Below are 15,417 nucleotides of genomic sequence, written 5' to 3' on the forward strand. Positions count from 1 at the left end.
CAGCCCTCCTTTCGGATGATGAGTGTCTTGGATATGTTCCCAATTCACGCCTGGTTGGTCACCTATTATATGCCCAGTAACCGGTATCCTTGGTGTTCCTTCCTTCTGCTCCCTATTATGACTTTTTGTCCCCTGTGGAGTCAGATTTTCCTGAGTGGAGATATGCCTTTTTGGTTCCTCCTCAGATGTTTCGGATGATTGATATCTCTCACCCTTATACCGGTCTTAGATATTCTTTCTCCCTAAGCATGTTGTTCTTTCGCCTAATAACCGGTGTTCTGATAACATGTCTCTTTTTGAGTTTATTATCCAGTATCCGGTAATATCTCGTTGTTTCCTCCTCAGCTGGTTCCTTTATGGATTTCCCCATCTGAGTCCGGATTTTTATTCGATGTATCCTTTGTGGATAGCTTCGTTGTATTAGCATATTCCCCAATACATGCATCTTTGCGTCAGCTCGAGTCTTTCCATCGATTTATTTTCGTGGAATCCCTTCGTGTCTCCCAACAAGTTTTAAGTCGTGACTTACTCACGCATTTTACCCTATTTTGCCCAGAGTCTCTGTCTCCTTAGTGAGTGTGCTACTCCTATGGATTTTCGGTCTCTCTCTGATTTCTTTTTTCCTTTGTGGCCATATTTCCCCACAGAGTATTAACTTTAGCATGCATATACTTTCATCATGAGGTCTCTTAGGGACCAAAATTCATTTCTTTGTTATTATTTAAGCCCATTCTACCTCGTCGAGACGAAGATTTTAACCTTCATATCTCCGACTAGAATGACCTTAAATAGGGGCATCTGTAAGACCCTATTTTTGACCCTAAGATCCCTCAGGGCATCTTATCATTGCTCATTACATTGCCTCAAGGATCATAGCATTAGTGGCTCCTCTACCCTAGGGTTGGGACTTGTGTGAGTTGGTTTGAGACCACCAAGCATGCTTGAATTGTATATTATAGCTTTTCTTATTTGTTTACTAACCAAAAGCACAAAAATATGTCACTAACCTCTTCTGTTTTGAAGCTCAAGTGATCATGTGCTCACCATGCTCCTAGAAGGCTCCTATGCTCAATGAAGTGGCTAGATGGAGATGAAAGCAAGAATGACAATGGTCCCCAAAGCTCTCAATCATCATATATGTCTCCCAAGTATCTCAATTTTCCAATTTGATCAAGATAACCCAAAGGGCTTGAGGATTGTTTCCCAAGGAAACCCTAATTCAACTGTGCATTGACTGTGCCTTGCTCAGGAAGCAACCCCAACCTATGATCAAATTTAATCAAGGGAAGTTCTTTAATTCATTATTTTATGCATATATGAGCCTATGTGAGTATCATCAATCATTCATTCATCAAGATTTGAAGTTTGGCCTTGAGAAGTTGACCAGTCAAGTCATCTAACTAAACTGAGGATCCTTGAGACCTAACTTTTGATGTGTTTGTCAAATGAAGATGACCCCAAGAAAATATATGGTCTTAAGAACCATATGAACATCTTTCATGTTCACCAAAAATCCATTTGAAACTTGGAAGGTCATCATTAATTTCAAAACATTATAGGTCATTTTGACTAAATCCCTAATTTTGAGTCAACTTCCCAAGGACCTAACTTCCTTATATTTTATGCTTTTGAGGTGAGATCAAATTAATTGGAAAGCTTAAGATGTCTACTTCAAATGTTATGTTGGACAAAATTTCATAATCCTAAAAGAAACACATGTGATAATACAAAATATTATAGGTCACTTTGGACCAAAACCATTGAATTTGAAAAATGTCCAACTTCAAGTACCCATAACGTTCTCATAAAAAATTCAAATGATGCAACATTTAAGTCCAAATTGATCATATTGAAAATATCTACAACTTTGATGTTGAATATTTTTACATTTGAGGCTTGCATCATTGAAACAGAAGGGCTTGAAGTTGATCAGGTTTGGTAAAAAATTTGAAAGGAAACCTGGACATGTTTTGTACCTCAAACTTCAAGGCCAGTTTTCATAAATTTCCAAACTCCAAATGGATTTTTTTCCCAACATAGCTTTTGTTCCTTATGTCAATAGCTTTTCAACCATTACTCACACCACCATGGTTAGATTTTCCATGTGTGATTTTCGAAGGGCTTAAGATTTATGTTCAATTATGCAATTCACTTTGTAACTTCATGCACAAGCTAACACCAGGCCAATTGCACGTCCAATCCATCTGCAAATGATCTCAGCTTACCATTTCATTCACTTTTGGGCCTCACATGCCCCTGTATAGGCCCATGCATGGAGGACCCAATTCTCATGCACACGAGCATTTCATTGCCTTGCTTCATCTCCAGCTATAAATACATGTGCCTTGCTCATTAAAATGGAACCTTATGGTGATCTGAAACTCTGCTGGAATCAAAACCTAACATCACTTAAAGGAATTCCAATTTTCATTTCTCAATTTCAAGCTTGAATTTCAACACAATCAGTTGATCTTCAAGTCTTATTCCTTAGTCTTGCATTCATATCACATCTCAAGATCAAATTGGAAGCAAACGCTTGAAGGAATCGTGTTGTTCAAAGCTGCTCTTCAAAGGTATAACACCAAACTGTTTTGATCTAAAGCTTGCTATGCAATGTGAATTGCTTGTGTTTAAACTATTTTCTGAAGTCCTCGAGCAAGAGGCAGGCCAGTGGTGGTCTTGATTTCATGATTGGAAGCATTTTAGTTTGCATACTTGGATTTTCAAGCTCAGATTTCTCACTTAATAGAAACATTGAGCACAATCCAAGGTTACAGGGGTGATGTACATCACCCCAGCTTCATTTTGGTACCATGCTTGTTTATTTTGGTTAAGGTTCAAAAATTGGCGCGTGGTGGCCGGAGTTCGTTCTCTGGCCGGAGAAGATGGTGGTTTCCACCACCATCCCCACGTGGATCCACCTGTTCCCAAGGATGATGCTCACACGATCTAATCGTGTCCATTGCTTTGGCTGACTTGTTTTAAATGAGTGTGTTGCGCGCTTGACTTTAGACAATGGTGAGACCGCGCCTCTAAGCCTTTGGATACAGCCACGTCATTTAATGAATTCAATCCAAGCGCTGCTGATTTTTTCCTATTTCCTATTTTCTGTTTTATTTCTTTTAATCCCTTTTAATTTCAAAAATTCATAACTATTTTATTTGAAGTCACAAAAATATGAGACCAATTGCAAAAAAAAAATCTTGAAAAATCTAGTTTCATAATCTGATTTTTAATTATTTTTGTGACTTCATTTAATATTTTTTGTGAATTATTTTGTTTTTAATTGTTTTTAATTCATTTTAAATACTTTTTGATATCTGAAAATTCCAAAAATATTTTCTTAATAGATATGGATCATGATAAGTCTATGAAAAGTATTCTCATCAATTTCTTAATTGATTTGAAATTTATTTGAGATTTTAATTCATTTGTGTTGTATATAATTGTTTTAAATTGATTTTAAATAGTTTATGTTTTCAAAAAATGTTGAAATTTTTTGTCAAACCTTGTTTGACCATGTTAGACCTACGATGATTCAATTGGACTTGTCTAAGTTGATTTGAATTGAATTTGAGGTTTGACCATATATTGTCCATTTTAATTTTGCATTTATTTTAATTCCAAAAAATACCAAAAAAATATACTTGACTTGTTGACTTCTAATCTTCATTTCTCTTCTGTTTTACATTGGTTAATGATGATTTGATTTACATTTGATCATTGTGTTTTGATTATGTCATTTGAATTCTCATTTTTGTTCATTTCATCTTCATCTCTTTTCTTCTTCTTTTTATTTTGGCCAATGAGTTAATGATTTGTGGTTGGTCTTGACATATGAGAGGCTTAACCTTCTTTGATCCAAATCAAACTCAACTTAATCAAAGATCAAGTGAGTTGCTTTGTGTCCAAGATAGATTGCTTCTTGGTCAAGCAAAAAACCTAAAATCCATACAAGGCCTTTCTTCTTTTATTTTGGCATGGCAAGTTGTAGGAGCTTGGCTTACTAGTCATGATCTCTAACTTGTGTTTATTTGCCTATAATTATATTGATCGGCCTCGGATAGGTGTGACTACTACATTAGTCCACTTACGATTGCTTAACATAGCGCTAAATTGTCTTATGACACACTAACATTAACTATTAACTACTAACTTTAATTTGAGCATTTAATTTCTTGCAATTTACTTTAATGCAATTTACTTTCTTGCTCATTTATTCATATTTATTTTCCCTTTCCTCACTTGAGCATATATTTTATGTTTATGTCATTTTTCTTTTGCTCATTTGAGCTCACTATTGTATATAAACATATTATTGCCTTGTGATTGTTTTGTCTTTGTTTGTGTGAACCCAATGCAAAAAGGAGAAAGGACTTAGAATTAGGACCTTACCTATGCTTAAAGGAGTTCAAGAGCAACTAGGCCTCATGCATTTAGAATTCTAAACTTGGTGAAGAGCAACTAGGCCTCATGCCTTTAGAATGCTAAATCTTAAAGTTTACTTCAAAGGACCCCTAATCTAAACTCATTCTTTGTCCATTCCTCTTATTGTGTTGTGAACTTTTTGATGTTTTTTCTTGTGTGATAGGGATTCTATCTTGAGATAGTAAGAAGGACCATTGCCATGAGTAGCCAAGTTAAGAGAGACAAGCAAAATGGAGATCCTAGGAGCTTGAATATAATATTTGTTTGATTTCTTGAGTGATTGCTAAGTCCAAAGGAAAGGAGCATCTTGAATCATCTTTATGATCTCAAGAAAAGGAACTCCAAGGGTTTTATCTCTTCTCTTATCTTTGCATGTTTAGGACTAGCCCTTCTCTCCTTCTCTCCACTCTAACCCAAGCCAAACTCATTTATGTGCAAACTTTGACTTTGTTTCAAACTAGAAACCTAGGCATTATGCCTTTGACTTTTCAAAATCTTTTCATTAATACTCATTGTGAATAAACATTAATTCAACTTTGACCTCATTTTGTGAATACTTCTAACTTGTAAATACAACTCACATCAAGTTAATTTTGTGGTTCCAATGGCCACCTTTGTTAAACTTTTTTTAATAAACATTAGCCATAGGTTTGATTTATCGTAGTGGTTGATGTAAACCTCCCCTTATCCTTAGTGATTGGACTATAAGTCTTCCATACTTATTATAGGGTGGATCCCTCACTAGTATGTTGAAGCTCTCCTCACATGGTGGATTGTTGGTTTAGGTTAAGTTTTCTCCCTTTGATAACAAAAGACCTTAAGGCTTGTGGTCAAACCAATTCACCAATCTTTGAGATTTTTACCCCGAACTACGAGGTTTTGATCCTACCTTTGCGATGGTACGTAGGCAATGGGTTTATCCATTCAAACAATAAAATTGTAAATATGTATATTCTTTTCTCATCTCTCCAATCTTGTTTGCACATATTTTCACAAATACCAACCTATAATACATTTGCAAAAAGGGCTCCCTTAGAGTACTAAGGATGTTTTGGGTGCTTAAAACCTTCCCATTTCATAACCAACCCCCTTACCCAGATCTCTGACATTTTTATTAGTTTTTTATTTGATAAAACTTCTTACTTGGCTTTTTTTCGCTTTTTAGCCTTTCCTTTGGACAAATAAAAGTGCGGTGGCGACTCGAATTGTATGATTTACTTTTGGTTTAGTCAATAAATCTAAAGGTAACTAATACCCCGCTATAATATCTTTGCTTGTTATCTCCTGCTATTGGTGAAATGTTATTCCCCAAGCAGATGTTTGTGTCTGATCTCTCCATATAGAGTCAGCCCCATAGGCAGAAAGTGTCTACCTTTCCTTCTTTCTTCCCCACTGAGTTATGTCCTCGTGGATGATTATTGTTTCAGTTTCCTCCCCAGTTGTGTATCGGAATGGAATTACTGCCCTAAGTTATATCCTCATTGGGTTGAGTCTTGCTTAACTGTGTCTTTCTAGTTTGTTCCTAGACTGACTCTTTTCTTGTTATCCCCTGCAGTTCCCTGAGGTTTAGTTGTCCAATTGCTCAGTAATCAGTAATTATGCATCCTCTTCCCCAGCGAACTTTGTGGCCTTCTACCCAATAATCGGTAGTTGTAAGTCCTTTTTCTGTGGTTTCCTACCCAGTAACCGGTAGATATAATCCCTTCTTTGTTAGTTATCTCTACCCAGTAACTGGTATTGATATTCCTTCATTTTGAGTATACCACCCAATAACCGGTGATATATCTCTTGGATATTCGCTTTTGACGGGAAATTTATCCCTTGCGAGTCATCTTTTATTTTCCCTTGATTGGTAATGATTGTTTCTCCTTCTGATTGGTCATCATTTTATACCCAGTAACCGGTATCCCGATGTCCTTTCTTTTCGATCGATGTATCCTTCATTAACCCAGTAACCAATTGTGGATAATCTTCCATGCGAGTATGTTATCTATGTTATGACGGTAATAGATAATATATCTCATTCGCTCTTCAGTCGAAGTCTTTGCTCTTCCCCAGTTGAGTAAGATTTGTATTTCCTTATGGAATCGAATGTCCATCCTTTAAGTCGAGTTTGTTTTTTCAGCCCTCCTTTCGGATGATGAGTGTCTTGGATATGTTCCCAATTCACGCCCGGTTGGTCACCTATTATATGCCCAGTAACCGGCACCCCTGGTGTTCCTTCCTTCTGCTCCCTATTATGAATTTTTGTCCCCTGTGGAGTCAGATTTCCTGAGTCGAGATGTGCCTTTTGGGTCCTCCTCAGATGTTTTGGATGATTGATATCTCTCACCCTTATAACGGTCTTAGATATTCTTTCTCCCTGAGCGTGTTGTTCTCTCACCCAGTAGCCGGTGTTTTTATACCATGTCTCTCTTTTAGTGTATTACCCAGTAACCGGTAATATCTCGTTGTCTTCTCCTCAGCTGAGTCCTTTGTGTACATTCATGTCTGAGTCTGGATCTTTATCCGATGTGTCCTTTGTGGATAGTTTTGTTGTATTGGCATATTCCCCAATACATGCATCTTTGCGCCGGCTCGAGTCTTTCCATCGATTTATTCTCGTGGAATCCCTTAGGGTCTCCCAGCAAGTTTTCAAGTCATGACCTGCTCACGCATTTTTTTACCTTATTTCCCCCAGAGTCTCTGTCTCCCAAGTGAGTGTGTTACTCCTATGGATTTTTTCAGTTTCTCCTGATTTCTTTTCCTTCCTGGCAATTATTCACCGTGAAGATTCTCTTTTGCATACATACATTTGCATCATGAGGTCTCTTAGGGACCAAAATTTGTCTCTTGGTTATTCTTTAAGCCCATTCTACCTCGTCGAGACGAAGATTTTAACCTTCATATCTTCGGCTAGAATGAACTTAAATAGGTGCATCTGTAAGACCCTAATTTTGACCCTAAGATCCCTCATGGCATCATATCATTGCTCAGTGCATTGTCTTAAGGATCATAGCATGTTTGGCTCCTGAACCCTAGGGTTGGGACTTGTGTGAGTGGTTTGAGACCACCAAGCATGCTTGTATTGTATATTATTGCTTTTCTTATTTTTATTACTAACCAAAAGCACAAAAATATGTCACTGAATCTTTTTGTTTTGAAGCTCAAGTGATCATGTGCTCCCATGCTCCTAGGAGGCTCCTAAGCTCAATGAAGTGGCTAGATGAAGATGAGAACAAGCATGACAATGGTCCACAAAGCTCTTAATCATCATATATGTCTCCCAAGTGTCTCAATTTTCCAATTTGATCAAGATAACCCAAAAGGCTTGAGGTTTGTTTCCCAAGGAAACCCTAATTCAACTATGCTTTGACTGTGCCTTGCTCATGAAGCAACCTCAACCTATGATCAAATTTAATCAACTTAAGTTATCTCATTCATTACTTTATGAATATATGAGCCTATTTTAGGATCCTCAATCATTCATTCATCAAGATTTGAAGTTTGGCCTTGAGAAGTTGACCAGTCAAGTCATCTAACTAAACTGAGGATCACTAAGATACAACTTTTGATGTGTTTGTCAAATGAATATGACCCCAAGAGAAACATTGTTCCTAAGAACCATATGAACAACTTTAATGTTCACTAAAAATCCATTTCAAACTTGAAAGGTCATCATTAATTTCAAAACATTATAGGTCATTTTGACTGAAACCCTAATTTTGAGTCAACTTCCCAAGGACCTAACTTCCTTATTTTTTATGATTTTGAGGTGAGATCAAATTAATTGGAAAGATTAATATGTCTAATTCAAATTTTATGTTGGAAAAAATTTCATAATCCTAAAATAAATACATGTGATAATACAAAATATTATAGGTCACTTTAGACCTAAGTCATTGAATTTGAAAAATGCCCAACTTCAAGTGCCCATACCTTTCTCATGAAAAATCCAAATGATTCAAAATTTAAGTCCAAATTAATCATATTGAAAATATATACAACTTTTATGTTGGAGGTTTTTCCATTTGAAGCTTGCATCATTGAAACATAAGGGCTTGAAGATGCTTGCTTTTGATAAAAAAATTCAAAGGTGACTTAGACATGTTTTGTACCCAAACTTTCACAGCCAGTTTTCATTAATTTCCAAACTCCAAATGATTTTTTTCCCAACATGACTTTTGTTCCTTATTTCAAGGGCTTTCCAACCATTACTCACATTAATTTTTTGGACTTTCCATGAGTGAGTTTCGAAGAGCTTTCTTTGTATGTTCATTTTTGCATTTCACTTTGTAACTTCATGTGCAAGCTATTTCCATCACAATTGCACGTCCAATTCACTTCCATGAGGTATCAACAAGGATTTTCACCCATCATTGGGCCTTACATGCGCCTGTACAGGCCCATGCAAGAGGAATTCAAATCTCATGCACACGAGGGAACCATGCTTCTCATCACATTTCAGCTATAAATAAGTGTGCATTCTGTCGCAGCCTGAAAAATACAGTGCGCGAAAAAAAAACCAACCGGCGAAGAAGGAATGACAGAAGAGTCGCCACCGTGCGTTATTTATCCCAAAGGAGGGAAAGGAAACGCTCGAAGTAAACCTGGAAAGAGGAAAGGAAAAGACAAGGTCTCGCAACCAAATCTTGGGTTCGGGAGTCGATTATGCGAAGGGAAGGTATTAGCACCCCTACGCATCCGTAGTACTCTACGGGATCCACTCTTGTTGTTTTTGTCTAAAGGGTGTGTGTTTATCTAATGTACTATTTACTAAAAGAAAGGGTCAAAGAAAATGACTCGCACGGATGTCGCATCCATTGCATACGTATCTCATCTGAATATGAGAATCAGAGTCCTCGTAGCTCGGCTACCTAGGGGTTAAGGGTAATTGTGCTCGCTAAGACATCGTGTCTTATGCCTACGTATCTCATCTGGAATGAGAATCAGAGCAAAAACGTAGTTCAGCTAACTACGGGAACAAAGGGTCTCGATTGCAACTAGGGCAAGAGAAAGGGAAGGTCTCGATCGCAACGAGGGCGAGAGAAAGGATCGCAACAAGGGCGAAAGCAAACAAGGATTAGTTGTTAGTTGTTAGTCAAACTCGGCAAGACATCGCATCTTGTGCCTACGTATCTCATCTGAACATGAGAATCAGAGTTGTCGTAGTTCGGCTACATAGGGATTGCCATCTGAACATGGACTTACAAAGGAAGGCACCAGTTGTGTCAAAGGAGAGTGGGCGATGTGTCTACATCCTAGCAGTAGGTGTCGCAGCTCGCTGAATCGAGTCTTAGGCAGTTACCTCTTTGCAATAGGACGGATTGACATGCCACAGGATCGGAGATGCACGAAAGGTCTAAAAGAAATGGGGAAGTTCTGCCCTAGAGTTGTCATGCAATATGTACTTAAGTGTTAGGATTTACAAATCTACACTCGGAAAAGCGTCATCTATCTCTACTCAACAATCGTGGCTGAAACAATGTTTTGTATCTCTTAAGACAAGATATCTTTCATTTTAAAAGGTTTTTTGATTGGTCGCACGGCGGCCAGAAAAAAGAGTTTGATTGGTTGGATGTGCTTTGAGTGATAGCGAGAACCAGGATTGGCGAGATATACATCTCGAATCCTAGCCTCAGGAGTGCATGGTATACACCATGTTCCATTTCCATCTTTATTTGCAAAAGTGTTTAATAGAGAATTAAGTGTTTTGAATTTGATTGAGAAAGGGTTTGGAGAAACCGCATTGACAATTTTAGGCGATGGCGAGAGTTAAGATTGGTGAGGCATACGTCTCGAATCTTAACCTCAGGAGTGCATGGTATACACCATGTTCCATTTCCACCTTTATTGAAAAAAGTGTTAAATAAGAATTAGGTATTTTGAGTTTTGTTGTGAAAATGACTTGACCTAGATCAAGTATTGATGGACGTTTGAGAAAGATTTGAATGAGTGTTTGAGAAAACAAAGTGGGTAAATTGGATGATGGCGAGAGCTAGGATTGGCGAGATATACATCTCGAATCCTAGTCTCAGGAGTGCGTGGTATACACCACGTTCCACTTCCATCTTTATTGAAAAAAGTCTTGACTATGAATTAATATTTTTTTTGAGTTTTTTATTAGAGAAAATGGCTTGACGTTGAATCAAGCATTTGATGAAAGTTTGGAAGAAAAGGAATAGAATAGGAGGGCGAAATGAATTGATTTGTTTATTGAGAAAATACTCGACGTTGGATCGAGTCATATTTTTGTATTTTTTCAGAAATGGTGGATTTTACTCTTTGGTTAGTGTCTAAAACAAATAGAGAAATAAAACAATACAATATTATATACACATTGGGGAAGTGGGGTGCATTTTGTCCAAATGGGGATTCAAAATCATGAAATAATTAGATCAGGCCCAAACAACAAATGATGCGAAATATGAGTGTAAGTGCAAGAGAACCGGCTCATTGTAAGAAAGCCCAAGAGTAAGCTATGTGAGGTTGATGGCGATGCTTAAAAAGCAATCGACTTACAAGGGTGTGGAAAATGGGCTCGATATTAAATCGAGAAAAATATGATTTTTATAGTTAAAAAATGGTTTTGAATGAATGATGAAATTAAAAGACAACAAATCTATGATAATGAAACTATGAAAAATAATAAAGCATAAACATAACAAAAAAATGTTAAAAGAAATAAAATACTAGAAGAAAATAAAATACTAAAAGAAAAATAAAATACTAAAAAAAGCTACACATTAGTATTGAACCCACCCCACTCAAGACTATGATACTACCCTTCTCCACCAGACCACTCATGGTTATTTATTATTTTGATGTTACTTTAAATATATAAACCAAAATAGATTAAACATTAGAATAAAAACTAAAATAAAAAAAAAGTCTTCCAGTAGTTAAACCCAGCCGCTTGGCTGTTGGGTTCTTCAACAGAATATGCATTGAAAATGTGTAAATACTTATTAACTACTTAGGAAGTTTAAACAAAATCTTTAATGTTTTTTTCAAAACTTATTCTGTATAAAAATAAATTAAAGAAAAGAAAAAAAGAAAACCAAAACAGAAGACACTTCCGTCTCCGTCTCTCACAATCCCACGAATTCTATCAAACTCCAAAGAATCTCTCTCTCTCAACTCTCATCGTCCTCAACCTTCGCTTATCAACCTCAACGAAAACTCTCTCACACCACGTAACTCTCAATTTCACTCCCACCAAACCCTCTTTCAATCGCGTGCCCTCAAACTCTCGTCTCTCTCACAAAACCGCTCAAACATCGCCTCTCAAACCTCTCTCTCGCGTACCCTTCGCTTACCCATCACTCAACAACGTTAAGCAACAAAAGCGTAAATCCACGGTTTCACAGAGACCTCAAGCAGAAATCTCACCTTCGATGAGACGGAGAATCAGGTGCTTAAATCTTCCGGCTCCTCTCTTCCAATACTGGTTCTTTGATTTTGGGATTAGGGTTTGCCTTTGAGATTTTCCGCCTCCAGGTTTTTCGTTGTTTTTTTTCTCTCACTGATTCGTTTTCTATTTATGCTTTACAAATTAGGGTTTCAAAGGGTGCCTTTGATGTTCCAGAAGAGTAACTCTGCAAAACACTTTGGATGTTCTCAGAATCAAATCGCCCTGTTAATGCTAAAACCGAAAATGGTATTCTGAGCTCGTGCTTTCTTCCTTATTTTTGTCTTAATTCTAATTTGGGAATTTTTCTGACTTTTAACGCTTTGGTAATTAATTGCGTTTTTTTTTCTTTTTACCGCAGTGAAGATTCTCTTGTAACCTTGAGATTGTGGATACTGCATTTGAGGATGAGGATGAGCATGAGGCTCGACACACGCCTGCTGGTATTGATTCTGGTCCAGGGTATTTGCTGCAAGTTATTTCATGTTTTGACTTGGCTCATTTGCTTTAAGCACTTAAAAGTCATAAGCTTTGAACCACACTTCAATTTATTTTTCTACAGCCAAAGCGTGAGAACACCGATGGTTTGAATGAACTGAACAGGGGACCTAGGGCCAAGGGTGGCAAGAACCAAAAGGTTTTTGCACCGACTGTTCTTGCTGTGAAAGGGCAGAATTTGCCTACTGTTGCTGATGAAGAGAAAGGGAAGACTTCTAATATTCCAGACCGTGAGCAATACAACAAGGCTGATTTTCCAGAAGAATACACAAGAGGCCCAGCAGAAACCTGGTGGCTGCCCTATATGCCTTTTGTTCTCAGTTAATACAAGTGGGCAGTTTGTTGGGCTTGCAGAGATGATTGGTCCTGTTGATTTTAACAAAAGTTTGGAGTACTGGCAGCAAGATAAATGGAATGGTTGTTTTCCTTTGAAGTGGCACATTGTTAAGGATGTTCCCAACAATGTGTTGAGGCACATTATTTTGCTGAACAATGAAAACAAACCTGTTACAAACAGTAGGGATACACAGGAGGTATTGTTGGATTTAGCAGCTGCAGATCTTGATAATGATGGATCAATCAGGTATGCCTCAATGTTGGTAACATTATATAACCTGAACACATTCTGTGTAGCTGAAATTTGTTTATATTTTCCGAGTTTTATCGCATATACCAGCTTCCTTTTTGTTAACCTTTTACTTTTATGCAGTAAATCGGACTTTGTCATATACAAGCTTAAGCAAATGGGGAAGATTACTGAGATAGACATTCTACAAATTAGCAAACAATTTGATTCCTTAGACCATGGCATATGCGGCAAGATCACTCTAGCTGACCTCATGGAAACTGTCTAATTCAACTATCTCTTCTGAAAGTGTAGACCAGTGCAAGAGACCGGCGATATTTAGGACATGAGACATATTTGCGAACTTGTCTCATGTGTGGCGAAACAGATTCAGGCTTTCAGCAACTAAAACCTGTGATCACATCATCAAGTCATAAAGTTAACCTTAATGTTGGATCATCTTTTATTCTTTTGAAAGCCAAAGGGAAGTATCCTGCGTTGAATCAAACTCCTCGCATAATTTTATGAGGATATGTGATAAACACTGAAGTCAAGCTTCTTCAATCATTTACCGTCATCTGCGTGGAACATGTATGTTCAATGAATAGAAACACTAGCTTCACTTTCCTAGTACTTGAAGACTGAAAAGACGTGATTTTATTCGTAGGGCTGATTCTATTCGTTTGCTGATGTAATGTAATGCTTATTATATGTAATAAGAATACACAAAATTCAGGTTCTTGATGTAACTTGGAACAATTGTAGTAATGGATTATTTGTTGATCTTGTATGACAAAACAGATGATCGCGCGTTTAAAGGACTAGGCCACTAGGAGCGAACCGATACATCTACACTTCTTTGCTTTGCATTATACTCAACTAACAATAAGCATCTCAAATGTGTCTTTCATGTTCCCACAATGACGTTTCGGTGCTTTGCATTATACTCAACTAACAATAAGCATCTCAAATGTGTCTTTTATGTTCCCACAATGATGTTTCGGGCAACGAGAAAACTGTGGCAGATTATTTTATGACTCAAGTTAGTTTTCACGTGGCAGCAGAAGCTTCGTCGAGCAAAGCAAAATTGATCAGATCCTCACTTTTGCTTCCTTGAACTTCTGATTCTCTGTCTAATGCGATGGATGCTCTCGAGGAGTTCTGTTGTTTGTTGCCACCTGAAATTCTTTGGTCTCTCTTCACTATCCAATACTAAAATCGAGACATTCAAACCAGAAACTAGTTCGTTTTCAATCTCACTAAGCTTTTGATCTATATGTTCCATGAAGTCCTCGTACGAGGATATTTTCGACAAGCTGCTGGATACGCTGTTTTCATTCCCAGTATCAGTGCTAAGCGATTTCAGAAGATTATCTATCTCCTTATCGTCCAGTGGTTTCTCTCGACTTTCGAAAGAAATTTGCACATCTTGAATGTCGTTGAACTTCATCTTATTAGAGTCAGAATCATCGTTGAGAGAATCTTCTAGAACTTCCTCCTTTGGAGCAATGATTCGAACTGGATTCGAGTCGTCTTTTATCGTGTCTTCAATCTTCATAGTCACATTTCCAACTAGCTGGCTTTCTTTCAAAGATATTGCCTCACTTAGCTTTGCGGAAAGCTCGTCAAGCAACTCAATGCGGATTTCAGATTTTTCCAAAGCCTGCAACACTTGTTTCCTCTAAAGAAGCGTGTCCCTTGCATAATCTTCATCCCCCTTCTGGATACTTATAGCTGCTTGTTTTTGAAGCTTCTCAGCTGATTCTGATAATCTTAACAGCCTCAATCTAGCACTATTTGCTTTGGTTCTTGTGGTGTGTGCTTCCGCATGAAGTTGATCAAGTTGAGAACGTAGGTCTTCTGTGTTGATGGTGGTTGAAGAAGCACACAAGAATATAGGTTTTCTTCTCGTTGTTGTCAACATCAATGAAGGAACAGCCATGGTTGTGGTTGTTACTCCAACAAGGTTCAGTATCATCCTCTTCACAACTTGTCTCATCATATGCTTCTAGGTGTAAGCTTCTCAGTGCAGCTGGACTGGTTATTACACCAAGCAATAATTGATTTTATCACATGATCAAAGGTCCCATGTCTTGCTTGACCAAGGGAAAATAATCACTCCATCTCGAGACAACATGGCGAGACCCATAGATTCATGGAATAGCAGGTGATGATAAGTCTAAACGAACCAGTCAGTGGGTAGACTCGTGACCAAATGAAATGGTCATGAGGAGAAAAGAAAAATAAATGAGTAAATGGAAAAAAAATTCAGGACCAAAATCGGGGTATGACAGCTGCCCCTATTTAAGCGTCTTCAACTAGAGAGTATGAAGCAGGACGTTCTTCATATGATCATAGTGAGAGATGGTTAAATACTAAGAAGACCCGGATTTCGCTCCTGAGTCCCTATGAAATAATTAACAATGCCTGTCAGAATCGGCAAAGAAGCAATCTCAAAAGAAGAATCCGTCTGGTACGGTGAAAATCGGCCTGAGTACCGAAACAGAAAGTTGACCTGGATACCAAAATAAATGGT

The 15,417-nt window shown here is 37.6% G+C and overlaps 1 pseudogene; it reads right to left on the reverse strand.

The window, feature by feature from the left end:
• Positions 1-13,814: 13,814 nt before the first annotated feature.
• LOC127083703 (uncharacterized) lies at positions 13,815-14,852 on the reverse strand (annotated as a pseudogene).
• Between the last annotated feature and the right edge of the window lie 565 nt (positions 14,853-15,417).

Source organism: Lathyrus oleraceus, chromosome 5, assembly GCF_024323335.1.
Source record: "Lathyrus oleraceus cultivar Zhongwan6 chromosome 5, CAAS_Psat_ZW6_1.0, whole genome shotgun sequence".
Classification (NCBI taxonomy): Eukaryota; Viridiplantae; Streptophyta; class Magnoliopsida; order Fabales; family Fabaceae; genus Lathyrus; species Lathyrus oleraceus.